At 45.1% G+C, this 11822-nt stretch overlaps 2 long non-coding RNA genes across 6 annotated transcripts; both read left to right on the top strand.

The window, feature by feature from the left end:
* The first annotated feature begins 95 nt into the window (after nt 1-95).
* Nucleotides 96-5243, top strand: LOC140692638 (uncharacterized). Of its 3 annotated transcripts, XR_012068203.1 has the most exons (4): nt 96-227; nt 4558-4670; nt 4879-4969; nt 5100-5243. It is a non-coding gene; the product is annotated as an uncharacterized lncRNA (long non-coding RNA). The 3 variants fall into 3 exon arrangements; XR_012068201.1 differs by lacking the exon at nt 96-227 and having other exon boundaries at nt 4408-4670; XR_012068202.1 differs by lacking the exon at nt 96-227 and having other exon boundaries at nt 4408-4670; nt 5052-5132.
* Nucleotides 5244-5392: 149 nt separating this feature from the next.
* Nucleotides 5393-10548, top strand: LOC140692641 (uncharacterized). Of its 3 annotated transcripts, none has more exons than XR_012068209.1 (3): nt 5393-5524; nt 9855-9967; nt 10176-10332. It is a non-coding gene; the product is annotated as an uncharacterized lncRNA (long non-coding RNA). The 3 variants fall into 3 exon arrangements; XR_012068210.1 differs by lacking the exon at nt 5393-5524 and adding an exon at nt 10349-10548 and having other exon boundaries at nt 9705-9967; nt 10176-10266; XR_012068211.1 differs by lacking the exon at nt 5393-5524 and adding an exon at nt 10397-10540 and having other exon boundaries at nt 9705-9967; nt 10176-10266.
* Nucleotides 10549-11822: the final 1274 nt, after the last annotated feature.

The following is an 11822-nucleotide window of genomic DNA, read 5'->3' as shown; positions in this document are numbered from 1 at the left end:
TCCCGGACCAAACACCTAAGCCAAGCTCCACAGAGGGCGGCAGCCCCTCCATCACACTGATCCACCCACAGAACTCTGCCCGGTTACCTAGGATCCAACAGCCACAACAAGCCTCGCGGTAAACACCAACATTCCACCTGGAATCCAACCGCTAACTGCCATCCCCAATGGCTGCTGCATCTTGTCAGTGTTGGGGGAGGGGCTGCATCCGACGAGAGGTTCCTAAGGTAAATGTGATTCTACCCACTAGCGTCCCATGGGCCTTTCTTCTTCCCTCTTTCCTTTGGTTCAGAGCTCTATGCACCGTACCAATGGAGGGAAGTGTGTCCCTTTTCAGTTGATGGTTTCACACGTCTTTAAACTTTCTAACAGTTCACAGTACACAGGGACCCACTAAAGGAGACTTATGTTCCTATAATATCCGTACACCCGGAATACATATGCGTCGCCTGATTTCTGCTGAAACACCCACACTCTCAGGACATGGATCCATTGGATTCATGGGGGCTGAAATTCCAAGAAATGAAACCAACCCCAATGTGCACTTTGCTGTCGGTCTCTTTTGCACTTAGTACACTTTGGCAGAGCTACTTGCCTTTGTTATAGGCTTCTTACATTTCTTCTCTACGTAGCCTAGAATATGGCATTCCTTCATCCTGTTGGAAGACATACAAGTCTACATCACGGACTAGGAATCCATTTGATTCCAAATCGGCATTAGTGTTAGGTCACGATATGCTCTTATGAATCAAAATTTACGAATATGAATGCACGCTTCTGATTTCCGAATACAAGTGTGCTGAGTACATGCAAGCCACGATACTGGGTCGATGCGTTCTGAATGACCCTTGACCTCACCTTGAGTATTTTCTTTTGAATAATCATGGTTCCCTTTGTATATGTCAGCCAACCATACCATTTTGGTGCTTGTTTGTTGGTTTGATTCTTTGTTGGTCTTCTTCTCGCTTGTTTTGCAAACACGTCAGGCCATGCATCTCTCCTTTCGCTTCAAACAGAGTCAAATAAGCTGATTCACTTAAGAGAGTGCTTCCAATCACCTATGATTTCCTGCTTCCCTCTCCCATCTTTAGGGTTTTGATGTCCTCCTTAAGTTCTTCTTCTTTCTTCTCTGCCACACATGCTCTTCTTGCATTTCCAATAATGGTTTCTTCTTTCCATTCCATCTTGCTGCTTTTCTATTCAGGGGAGTTTTCTCAACCTTTCTTTTAGAAAAACTTTTGAACTGCTGAATTCTTTTAAGATTTGCCGGTCTGTAGAATTCTCTAGCTCTGCCGTTATTTGAAATGGTGTTCATGTGGCATAGGCTACCCTAGGTGGCAGCATTTGGCCATTCAGGATATGGTCTGTGTCCTGGCACTCCTCCCTGTCCTGCAATATTGCTGCCGAGATATCAGCTGAAAGCCCTCTGGAGGTTTCCTTGTGACTATGTTGTTTCCTCCAGGTGCATTTTAAATCACTCGGATATTCGTGAACTTTGTTGATTTGAATCATACAGCTGCTGGTAGGTCTATTGGGATTCCACCTCCTTCGGATGCTGTGTAATTCCTGAATTCGCATAGATGATTCTTTCTTGGCTTTCAGCAAGTTTCAGTCTGATTTTTCTACAGATAAATTTTCAGACACTTTTTGTTTCTTTATCTCTTGCTTTTCCATCTGGGACTCATGATTTCTATTCTTTCATGCCCTGTCTTAACCCAGGGTTCAACTGCAATGTTTTCATTTGTTTGCACTTGCTTTCCTATGTCTGCTTCTGACCGAGGTTTTTCTCTTCCCCTGTCTTCACAGTCATTCACGCGTCCCTCTGCATTATCTAGTCTGCTAAGGACTGAATTTTAGCCCTGATATTATCACAACCATTGAGTTTCCTGATATTTTTGGCTCGTGTTGAGACTTTCTCTTCCCCTTTTCTGGTATTCTGCCTTTTGTGATTCTGAGACACTGGTGTTCTTCAGTGTTTTCCTGACCTTCATTTTCAACACTTGTTCTGAATAGCGTTTTGCAGACTAGTTGTTTGAAAGCTTATCTTTTGCGCCTTCAATATCTTTGGAACTGAAAATGGTACTTCCTGTTTCTTTTACTGTACTTATTCAACTCTACTGGTCAGGTAATATCAGGTATCTATTGTAGACTTCTAGGGCTTTGTTAATTGAAAAATTTAGACTCTTGTCTCTACGCAATTCCATGGGATTTCTGTGAGGACAAATTCTCCTAGGCATTGATGCCATAACCTGTACCTGTGTGTGTTGTTTGGTATATCTCCAATTGCTGGTGTTGCATTAGTTGTGATGAACAACCCATTCTACTTCGATTAGCATAACTTCATTTTGGTTATAATTATCTCACACTTCTGAAAGTGCACAGGACACTTCCTCTTGTGGAAATGAAGCTTCTAAAAGTTCTCAGCTCTGCATTCTTCTCTATGTCATTTTGGAGTGTTTCCAAAACAGCAAACTGAGAGTGCTCTTCTGCTTTTTATTGCCACGGGAATGTCCCAATGAAATGAGTTCTTTCCAGAGCTTCTCTGTCTACAGAAACAGCAGTGGAAGCATATCTATGGATGTCACATATCAGGGCCTGCTGGAATGATCCCGCAGACCTTCCTTGTTGTCCTAGGTGCCGTACCGTGCCGGTGCCATCCAAAATGTAGCATCCGCTTTTGGGAGATAGTGCTGAAGGGAATGCTTCCTCTTCTCACGCTGTGGACTTGGACCACTCTCCCTTGTCCTCTCATCCTTGTGGCACGGGTGCACGAAGGCAACCACAGAGTTGTTGCGCATCCTGTGACTCAAACCAAACCATAATCCCAGCCCAGGTTATGAATGTAGCATATCCTAAGGCTTTTCATTCTGATTTCAAATTCAAGGCCCCCTGGATCCCTCAGACCAGATGCACGATATCTCTGATTCAGCCCCACACGTGCTCTATTGGCAAAATTCCCAATTGGTCCCTGGTCCTGCAGATGTACTGGGTGTGGCCATGGGACATATCGGTAATCGCAACCGCGCGACCAGTGTGGTTGATTTATTATTGGTACACAGTTCGGTTTGCTCTCTTGATTCGACCCACCACATCCCACAACGCACTCCAGATCCCTGAGACTCAACGTGTGCCATCATCCGTAGCTCTATGCCTCACTGACCGTTGCCTCTGCTACCTCAAATTTGGCAGCTGGGATCTTGGTCTCAGAATTAACTGTGGGGATATTTTGCGCTGGTTTCTTTGAGTTCTCTCAGCCAAGCATCTGCTGTGCACTCTTGTAAATCTCAGCACATCACCTTCAAACCCATGTCTCCTGTCCGCTTGAGAGTGTGCGTCCAAGTTAAACAGAGTTTCACCCTTGTTGCTCCATCACCAGGGGTCCGAACCTGCACTGGTTTCCATTCCCTGCTTTGCATTCTCCTGCTTCCAGGTGTCCTGAGGCCTCATCCTGTCTTTGGGAGTAACAGACCTCTCTTCGGCCAGTGTCCTATGCTAAGGGCTGGGTGAGTGGATGTTTCCATTGCTCTGTACATGGGAGCGAGTGAGTGCAGGTTGCACTTCTTCTCTGCCAACTGGGCATCGATGAATCAACACTATCCAGATACATTTCACAGAAATGTGATATTTGCTTAGCTCTTTGTTTCTATACAGCCGTGGTGGGAGGGATTGTCCGAAGACAACTATTTTGACATTGTGTTGATATCCCATTTGCAGTCTTTAAGAAGTTTAACAGAACTCATTTACATGTTTTGGGAGTTATACGAAAATGGAGTTATTTTTTGAAACACACTCAATCGACCTAGAAGCCAGACTTGTCAATTTTGGTAACATTGTGTCAGCTCTACGGAAAAGCTAGACAGATAGAATGCAAACTAGCAGTCCAAAGTGTTCAAGGGGTCATGTCAGCTCTTTAAGGTTGAAGCCTCCGAAACCAACAGGAACCATGAAATAACTTTTGGAAACATGGAATAACCCCCAACCTTGGATACACTTGTGCATGTGGTGCCCTGTATCCCAATGACACCTACTGGCCAATGTTGGCATTTCAAGGGGTAACATCCCTCTCTAGGAAAATACAAGAGGAAACAAACCAAATATATACATTTAGGTTTGAATCCAAAAGCACCTAGAGGCATTCTAGCTAGGAGAATCCTGCTGCAGTTATGCTAGTCTATTGAGAACCAGGTGTTTTTCTATCAGTGTTGAGAACGCTTAATCATCCGATCCTGTAGTTTAAAGCCATTTAACGCAACCAAGTCTGCAGCCCCATGATATAGTGCCCCCGGGGGCTTGACTCAAGTGAAAGACGATCCACATAAGCTGTGTCTTTAATGTCATTGGCGACTTTTACAGTTCAGTTCACTTTCTGACTTGTACTATTTACCTTCACTGTCTTGAAAAACTGAAGCCTAATACAGATTCATGTTCAGTCAAAGATTCCCCTCACTTACCACACTCCCTTCACCCCAGGGAAGACATAAACACAACATTTGCTGAATCTAGCGGAAGGACATCGTTTCTAGGTGTGAGCTAAGTATTCAATTTTATCTATTTCAGCCGAGACTATTTGACCTTTAAGGTGTTCACTGTTGTTCACAGAGAGTGAAGCTGGAGGAACTCTGATTCTACGAGGGGCTTGCTCTTCTCGTAATGGCTTCATTGCAGCTCAGGTACTGATCCTTCAAAATGGATGCCTGAGTGGAGGGGAGGCAAGGGCAAGTGCTCACTAGCTAGGCCCAAACCTGGGAAAAGGCTTACCTGGGCTTGTTGAATTTTGGTCTGAATGGCTTGGGAATGCCCCTTGGGACGTGTGGATTCTCACGACCTCTTCCAAGAACAGGAGCGTTTTGATCATCTCTGCCATTTCTTCTCCTTCAGACGTCAGGGACCTTGGACCCGTTATTGGAGAAGAGAATTGAGGAACTTCCTCAAGTCCACGTTGGCACTCCGTATGTTTCTGCCTGTATCAGTGAGTTTCAATATGTCTCATGAATGTCTTTTGAGCCTGGTATCCTCTACAGCTGTCTCCACGCCAGTATTCTCCATTGTAGCAGAACATCTCTCATCCATGTGTTCGCATCTCTCCTCAATCCGTGCAGCCAGCTTATCGGCCAGCTTCTCTTCGTGTCTCCCCTAAAGTCGACTTCACCAGGACTGGGCAAGTCTGAAAGTACCTCGGAGCCTGACCAGTAAGCTGATGACAGGCAGATCTTCCACTGTCTGCCCTTTCAGGTTCTGGAAACTGACCTGTGACCTCAGGTCTTTGGGCAGCAGCAGTATCTCGAACTTACACAGCTTCCCGGACCAAACACCTAAGCCAAGCTCCACAGAGGGCGGCAGCCCCTCCATCACACTGATCCACCCACAGAACTCTGCCCGGTTACCTAGGATCCAACAGCCACAACAAGCCTCGCGGTAAACACCAACATTCCACCTGGAATCCAACCGCTAACTGCCATCCCCAATGGCTGCTGCATCTTGTCAGTGTTGGGGGAGGGGCTGCATCCGACGAGAGGTTCCTAAGGTAAATGTGATTCTACCCACTAGCGTCCCATGGGCCTTTCTTCTTCCCTCTTTCCTTTGGTTCAGAGCTCTATGCACCGTACCAATGGAGGGAAGTGTGTCCCTTTTCAGTTGATGGTTTCACACGTCTTTAAACTTTCTAACAGTTCACAGTACACAGGGACCCACTAAAGGAGACTTATGTTCCTATAATATCCGTACACCCGGAATACATATGCGTCGCCTGATTTCTGCTGAAACACCCACACTCTCAGGACATGGATCCATTGGATTCATGGGGGCTGAAATTCCAAGAAATGAAACCAACCCCAATGTGCACTTTGCTGTCGGTCTCTTTTGCACTTAGTACACTTTGGCAGAGCTACTTGCCTTTGTTATAGGCTTCTTACATTTCTTCTCTACGTAGCCTAGAATATGGCATTCCTTCATCCTGTTGGAAGACATACAAGTCTACATCACGGACTAGGAATCCATTTGATTCCAAATCGGCATTAGTGTTAGGTCACGATATGCTCTTATGAATCAAAATTTACGAATATGAATGCACGCTTCTGATTTCCGAATACAAGTGTGCTGAGTACATGCAAGCCACGATACTGGGTCGATGCGTTCTGAATGACCCTTGACCTCACCTTGAGTATTTTCTTTTGAATAATCATGGTTCCCTTTGTATATGTCAGCCAACCATACCATTTTGGTGCTTGTTTGTTGGTTTGATTCTTTGTTGGTCTTCTTCTCGCTTGTTTTGCAAACACGTCAGGCCATGCATCTCTCCTTTCGCTTCAAACAGAGTCAAATAAGCTGATTCACTTAAGAGAGTGCTTCCAATCACCTATGATTTCCTGCTTCCCTCTCCCATCTTTAGGGTTTTGATGTCCTCCTTAAGTTCTTCTTCTTTCTTCTCTGCCACACATGCTCTTCTTGCATTTCCAATAATGGTTTCTTCTTTCCATTCCATCTTGCTGCTTTTCTATTCAGGGGAGTTTTCTCAACCTTTCTTTTAGAAAAACTTTTGAACTGCTGAATTCTTTTAAGATTTGCCGGTCTGTAGAATTCTCTAGCTCTGCCGTTATTTGAAATGGTGTTCATGTGGCATAGGCTACCCTAGGTGGCAGCATTTGGCCATTCAGGATATGGTCTGTGTCCTGGCACTCCTCCCTGTCCTGCAATATTGCTGCCGAGATATCAGCTGAAAGCCCTCTGGAGGTTTCCTTGTGACTATGTTGTTTCCTCCAGGTGCATTTTAAATCACTCGGATATTCGTGAACTTTGTTGATTTGAATCATACAGCTGCTGGTAGGTCTATTGGGATTCCACCTCCTTCGGATGCTGTGTAATTCCTGAATTCGCATAGATGATTCTTTCTTGGCTTTCAGCAAGTTTCAGTCTGATTTTTCTACAGATAAATTTTCAGACACTTTTTGTTTCTTTATCTCTTGCTTTTCCATCTGGGACTCATGATTTCTATTCTTTCATGCCCTGTCTTAACCCAGGGTTCAACTGCAATGTTTTCATTTGTTTGCACTTGCTTTCCTATGTCTGCTTCTGACCGAGGTTTTTCTCTTCCCCTGTCTTCACAGTCATTCACGCGTCCCTCTGCATTATCTAGTCTGCTAAGGACTGAATTTTAGCCCTGATATTATCACAACCATTGAGTTTCCTGATATTTTTGGCTCGTGTTGAGACTTTCTCTTCCCCTTTTCTGGTATTCTGCCTTTTGTGATTCTGAGACACTGGTGTTCTTCAGTGTTTTCCTGACCTTCATTTTCAACACTTGTTCTGAATAGCGTTTTGCAGACTAGTTGTTTGAAAGCTTATCTTTTGCGCCTTCAATATCTTTGGAACTGAAAATGGTACTTCCTGTTTCTTTTACTGTACTTATTCAACTCTACTGGTCAGGTAATATCAGGTATCTATTGTAGACTTCTAGGGCTTTGTTAATTGAAAAATTTAGACTCTTGTCTCTACGCAATTCCATGGGATTTCTGTGAGGACAAATTCTCCTAGGCATTGATGCCATAACCTGTACCTGTGTGTGTTGTTTGGTATATCTCCAATTGCTGGTGTTGCATTAGTTGTGATGAACAACCCATTCTACTTCGATTAGCATAACTTCATTTTGGTTATAATTATCTCACACTTCTGAAAGTGCACAGGACACTTCCTCTTGTGGAAATGAAGCTTCTAAAAGTTCTCAGCTCTGCATTCTTCTCTATGTCATTTTGGAGTGTTTCCAAAACAGCAAACTGAGAGTGCTCTTCTGCTTTTTATTGCCACGGGAATGTCCCAATGAAATCAGTTCTTTCCAGAGCTTCTCTGTCTACAGAAACAGCAGTGGAAGCATATCTATGGATGTCACATATCAGGGCCTGCTGGAATGATCCCGCAGACCTTCCTTGTTGTCCTAGGTGCCGTACCGTGCCGGTGCCATCCAAAATGTAGCATCCGCTTTTGGGAGATAGTGCTGAAGGGAATGCTTCCTCTTCTCACGCTGTGGACTTGGACCACTCTCCCTTGTCCTCTCATCCTTGTGGCACGGGTGCACGAAGGCAACCACAGAGTTGTTGCGCATCCTGTGACTCAAACCAAACCATAATCCCAGCCCAGGTTATGAATGTAGCATATCCTAAGGCTTTTCATTCTGATTTCAAATTCAAGGCCCCCTGGATCCCTCAGACCAGATGCACGATATCTCTGATTCAGCCCCACACGTGCTCTATTGGCAAAATTCCCAATTGGTCCCTGGTCCTGCAGATGTACTGGGTGTGGCCATGGGACATATCGGTAATCGCAACCGCGCGACCAGTGTGGTTGATTTATTATTGGTACACAGTTCGGTTTGCTCTCTTGATTCGACCCACCACATCCCACAACGCACTCCAGATCCCTGAGACTCAACGTGTGCCATCATCCGTAGCTCTATGCCTCACTGACCGTTGCCTCTGCTACCTCAAATTTGGCAGCTGGGATCTTGGTCTCAGAATTAACTGTGGGGATATTTTGCGCTGGTTTCTTTGAGTTCTCTCAGCCAAGCATCTGCTGTGCACTCTTGTAAATCTCAGCACATCACCTTCAAACCCATGTCTCCTGTCCGCTTGAGAGTGTGCGTCCAAGTTAAACAGAGTTTCACCCTTGTTGCTCCATCACCAGGGGTCCGAACCTGCACTGGTTTCCATTCCCTGCTTTGCATTCTCCTGCTTCCAGGTGTCCTGAGGCCTCATCCTGTCTTTGGGAGTAACAGACCTCTCTTCGGCCAGTGTCCTATGCTAAGGGCTGGGTGAGTGGATGTTTCCATTGCTCTGTACATGGGAGCGAGTGAGTGCAGGTTGCACTTCTTCTCTGCCAACTGGGCATCGATGAATCAACACTATCCAGATACATTTCACAGAAATGTGATATTTGCTTAGCTCTTTGTTTCTATACAGCCGTGGTGGGAGGGATTGTCCGAAGACAACTATTTTGACATTGTGTTGATATCCCATTTGCAGTCTTTAAGAAGTTTAACAGAACTCATTTACATGTTTTGGGAGTTATACGAAAATGGAGTTATTTTTTGAAACACACTCAATCGACCTAGAAGCCAGACTTGTCAATTTTGGTAACATTGTGTCAGCTCTACGGAAAAGCTAGACAGATAGAATGCAAACTAGCAGTCCAAAGTGTTCAAGGGGTCATGTCAGCTCTTTAAGGTTGAAGCCTCCGAAACCAACAGGAACCATGAAATAACTTTTGGAAACATGGAATAACCCCCAACCTTGGATACACTTGTGCATGTGGTGCCCTGTATCCCAATGACACCTACTGGCCAATGTTGGCATTTCAAGGGGTAACATCCCTCTCTAGGAAAATACAAGAGGAAACAAACCAAATATATACATTTAGGTTTGAATCCAAAAGCACCTAGAGGCATTCTAGCTAGGAGAATCCTGCTGCAGTTATGCTAGTCTATTGAGAACCAGGTGTTTTTCTATCAGTGTTGAGAACGCTTAATCATCCGATCCTGTAGTTTAAAGCCATTTAACGCAACCAAGTCTGCAGCCCCATGATATAGTGCCCCCGGGGGCTTGACTCAAGTGAAAGACGATCCACATAAGCTGTGTCTTTAATGTCATTGGCGACTTTTACAGTTCAGTTCACTTTCTGACTTGTACTATTTACCTTCACTGTCTTGAAAAACTGAAGCCTAATACAGATTCATGTTCAGTCAAAGATTCCCCTCACTTACCACACTCCCTTCACCCCAGGGAAGACATAAACACAACATTTGCTGAATCTAGCGGAAGGACATCGTTTCTAGGTGTGAGCTAAGTATTCAATTTTATCTATTTCAGCCGAGACTATTTGACCTTTAAGGTGTTCACTGTTGTTCACAGAGAGTGAAGCTGGAGGAACTCTGATTCTACGAGGGGCTTGCTCTTCTCGTAATGGCTTCATTGCAGCTCAGGTACTGATCCTTCAAAATGGATGCCTGAGTGGAGGGGAGGCAAGGGCAAGTGCTCACTAGCTAGGCCCAAACCTGGGAAAAGGCTTACCTGGGCTTGTTGAATTTTGGTCTGAATGGCTTGGGAATGCCCCTTGGGACGTGTGGATTCTCACGACCTCTTCCAAGAACAGGAGCGTTTTGATCATCTCTGCCATTTCTTCTCCTTCAGACGTCAGGGACCTTGGACCCGTTATTGGAGAAGAGAATTGAGGAACTTCCTCAAGTCCACGTTGGCACTCCGTATGTTTCTGCCTGTATCAGTGAGTTTCAATAGGTCTCATGAATGTCTTTTGAGCCTGGTATCCTCTACAGCTGTCTCCACGCCAGTATTCTCCATTGTAGCAGAACATCTCTCATCCATGTGTTCGCATCTCTCCTCAATCCGTGCAGCCAGCTTATCGGCCAGCTTCTCTTCGTGTCTCCCCTAAAGTCGACTTCACCAGGACTGGGCAAGTCTGAAAGTACCTCGGAGCCTGACCAGTAAGCTGATGACAGGCAGATCTTCCACTGTCTGCCCTTTCAGGTTCTGGAAACTGACCTGTGACCTCAGGTCTTTGGGCAGCAGCAGTATCTCGAACTTACACAGCTTCCCGGACCAAACACCTAAGCCAAGCTCCACAGAGGGCGGCAGCCCCTCCATCACACTGATCCACCCACAGAACTCTGCCCGGTTACCTAGGATCCAACAGCCACAACAAGCCTCGCGGTAAACACCAACATTCCACCTGGAATCCAACCGCTAACTGCCATCCCCAATGGCTGCTGCATCTTGTCAGTGTTGGGGGAGGGGCTGCATCCGACGAGAGGTTCCTAAGGTAAATGTGATTCTACCCACTAGCGTCCCATGGGCCTTTCTTCTTCCCTCTTTCCTTTGGTTCAGAGCTCTATGCACCGTACCAATGGAGGGAAGTGTGTCCCTTTTCAGTTGATGGTTTCACACGTCTTTAAACTTTCTAACAGTTCACAGTACACAGGGACCCACTAAAGGAGACTTATGTTCCTATAATATCCGTACACCCGGAATACATATGCGTCGCCTGATTTCTGCTGAAACACCCACACTCTCAGGACATGGATCCATTGGATTCATGGGGGCTGAAATTCCAAGAAATGAAACCAACCCCAATGTGCACTTTGCTGTCGGTCTCTTTTGCACTTAGTACACTTTGGCAGAGCTACTTGCCTTTGTTATAGGCTTCTTACATTTCTTCTCTACGTAGCCTAGAATATGGCATTCCTTCATCCTGTTGGAAGACATACAAGTCTACATCACGGACTAGGAATCCATTTGATTCCAAATCGGCATTAGTGTTAGGTCACGATATGCTCTTATGAATCAAAATTTACGAATATGAATGCACGCTTCTGATTTCCGAATACAAGTGTGCTGAGTACATGCAAGCCACGATACTGGGTCGATGCGTTCTGAATGACCCTTGACCTCACCTTGAGTATTTTCTTTTGAATAATCATGGTTCCCTTTGTATATGTCAGCCAACCATACCATTTTGGTGCTTGTTTGTTGGTTTGATTCTTTGTTGGTCTTCTTCTCGCTTGTTTTGCAAACACGTCAGGCCATGCATCTCTCCTTTCGCTTCAAACAGAGTCAAATAAGCTGATTCACTTAAGAGAGTGCTTCCAATCACCTATGATTTCCTGCTTCCCTCTCCCATCTTTAGGGTTTTGATGTCCTCCTTAAGTTCTTCTTCTTTCTTCTCTGCCACACATGCTCTTCTTGCATTTCCAATAATGGTTTCTTCTTTCCATTCCATCTTGCTGCTTTTCTATTCAGGGGAGTTTTCTCAACCTTTCTTTT

The sequence above is a fragment of the Vicugna pacos genome, unplaced genomic scaffold (assembly GCF_048564905.1).
Source record: "Vicugna pacos unplaced genomic scaffold, VicPac4 scaffold_14, whole genome shotgun sequence".
Classification (NCBI taxonomy): Eukaryota; Metazoa; Chordata; class Mammalia; order Artiodactyla; family Camelidae; genus Vicugna; species Vicugna pacos.
This window is presented reverse-complemented; position numbering and strand designations above follow the sequence as displayed.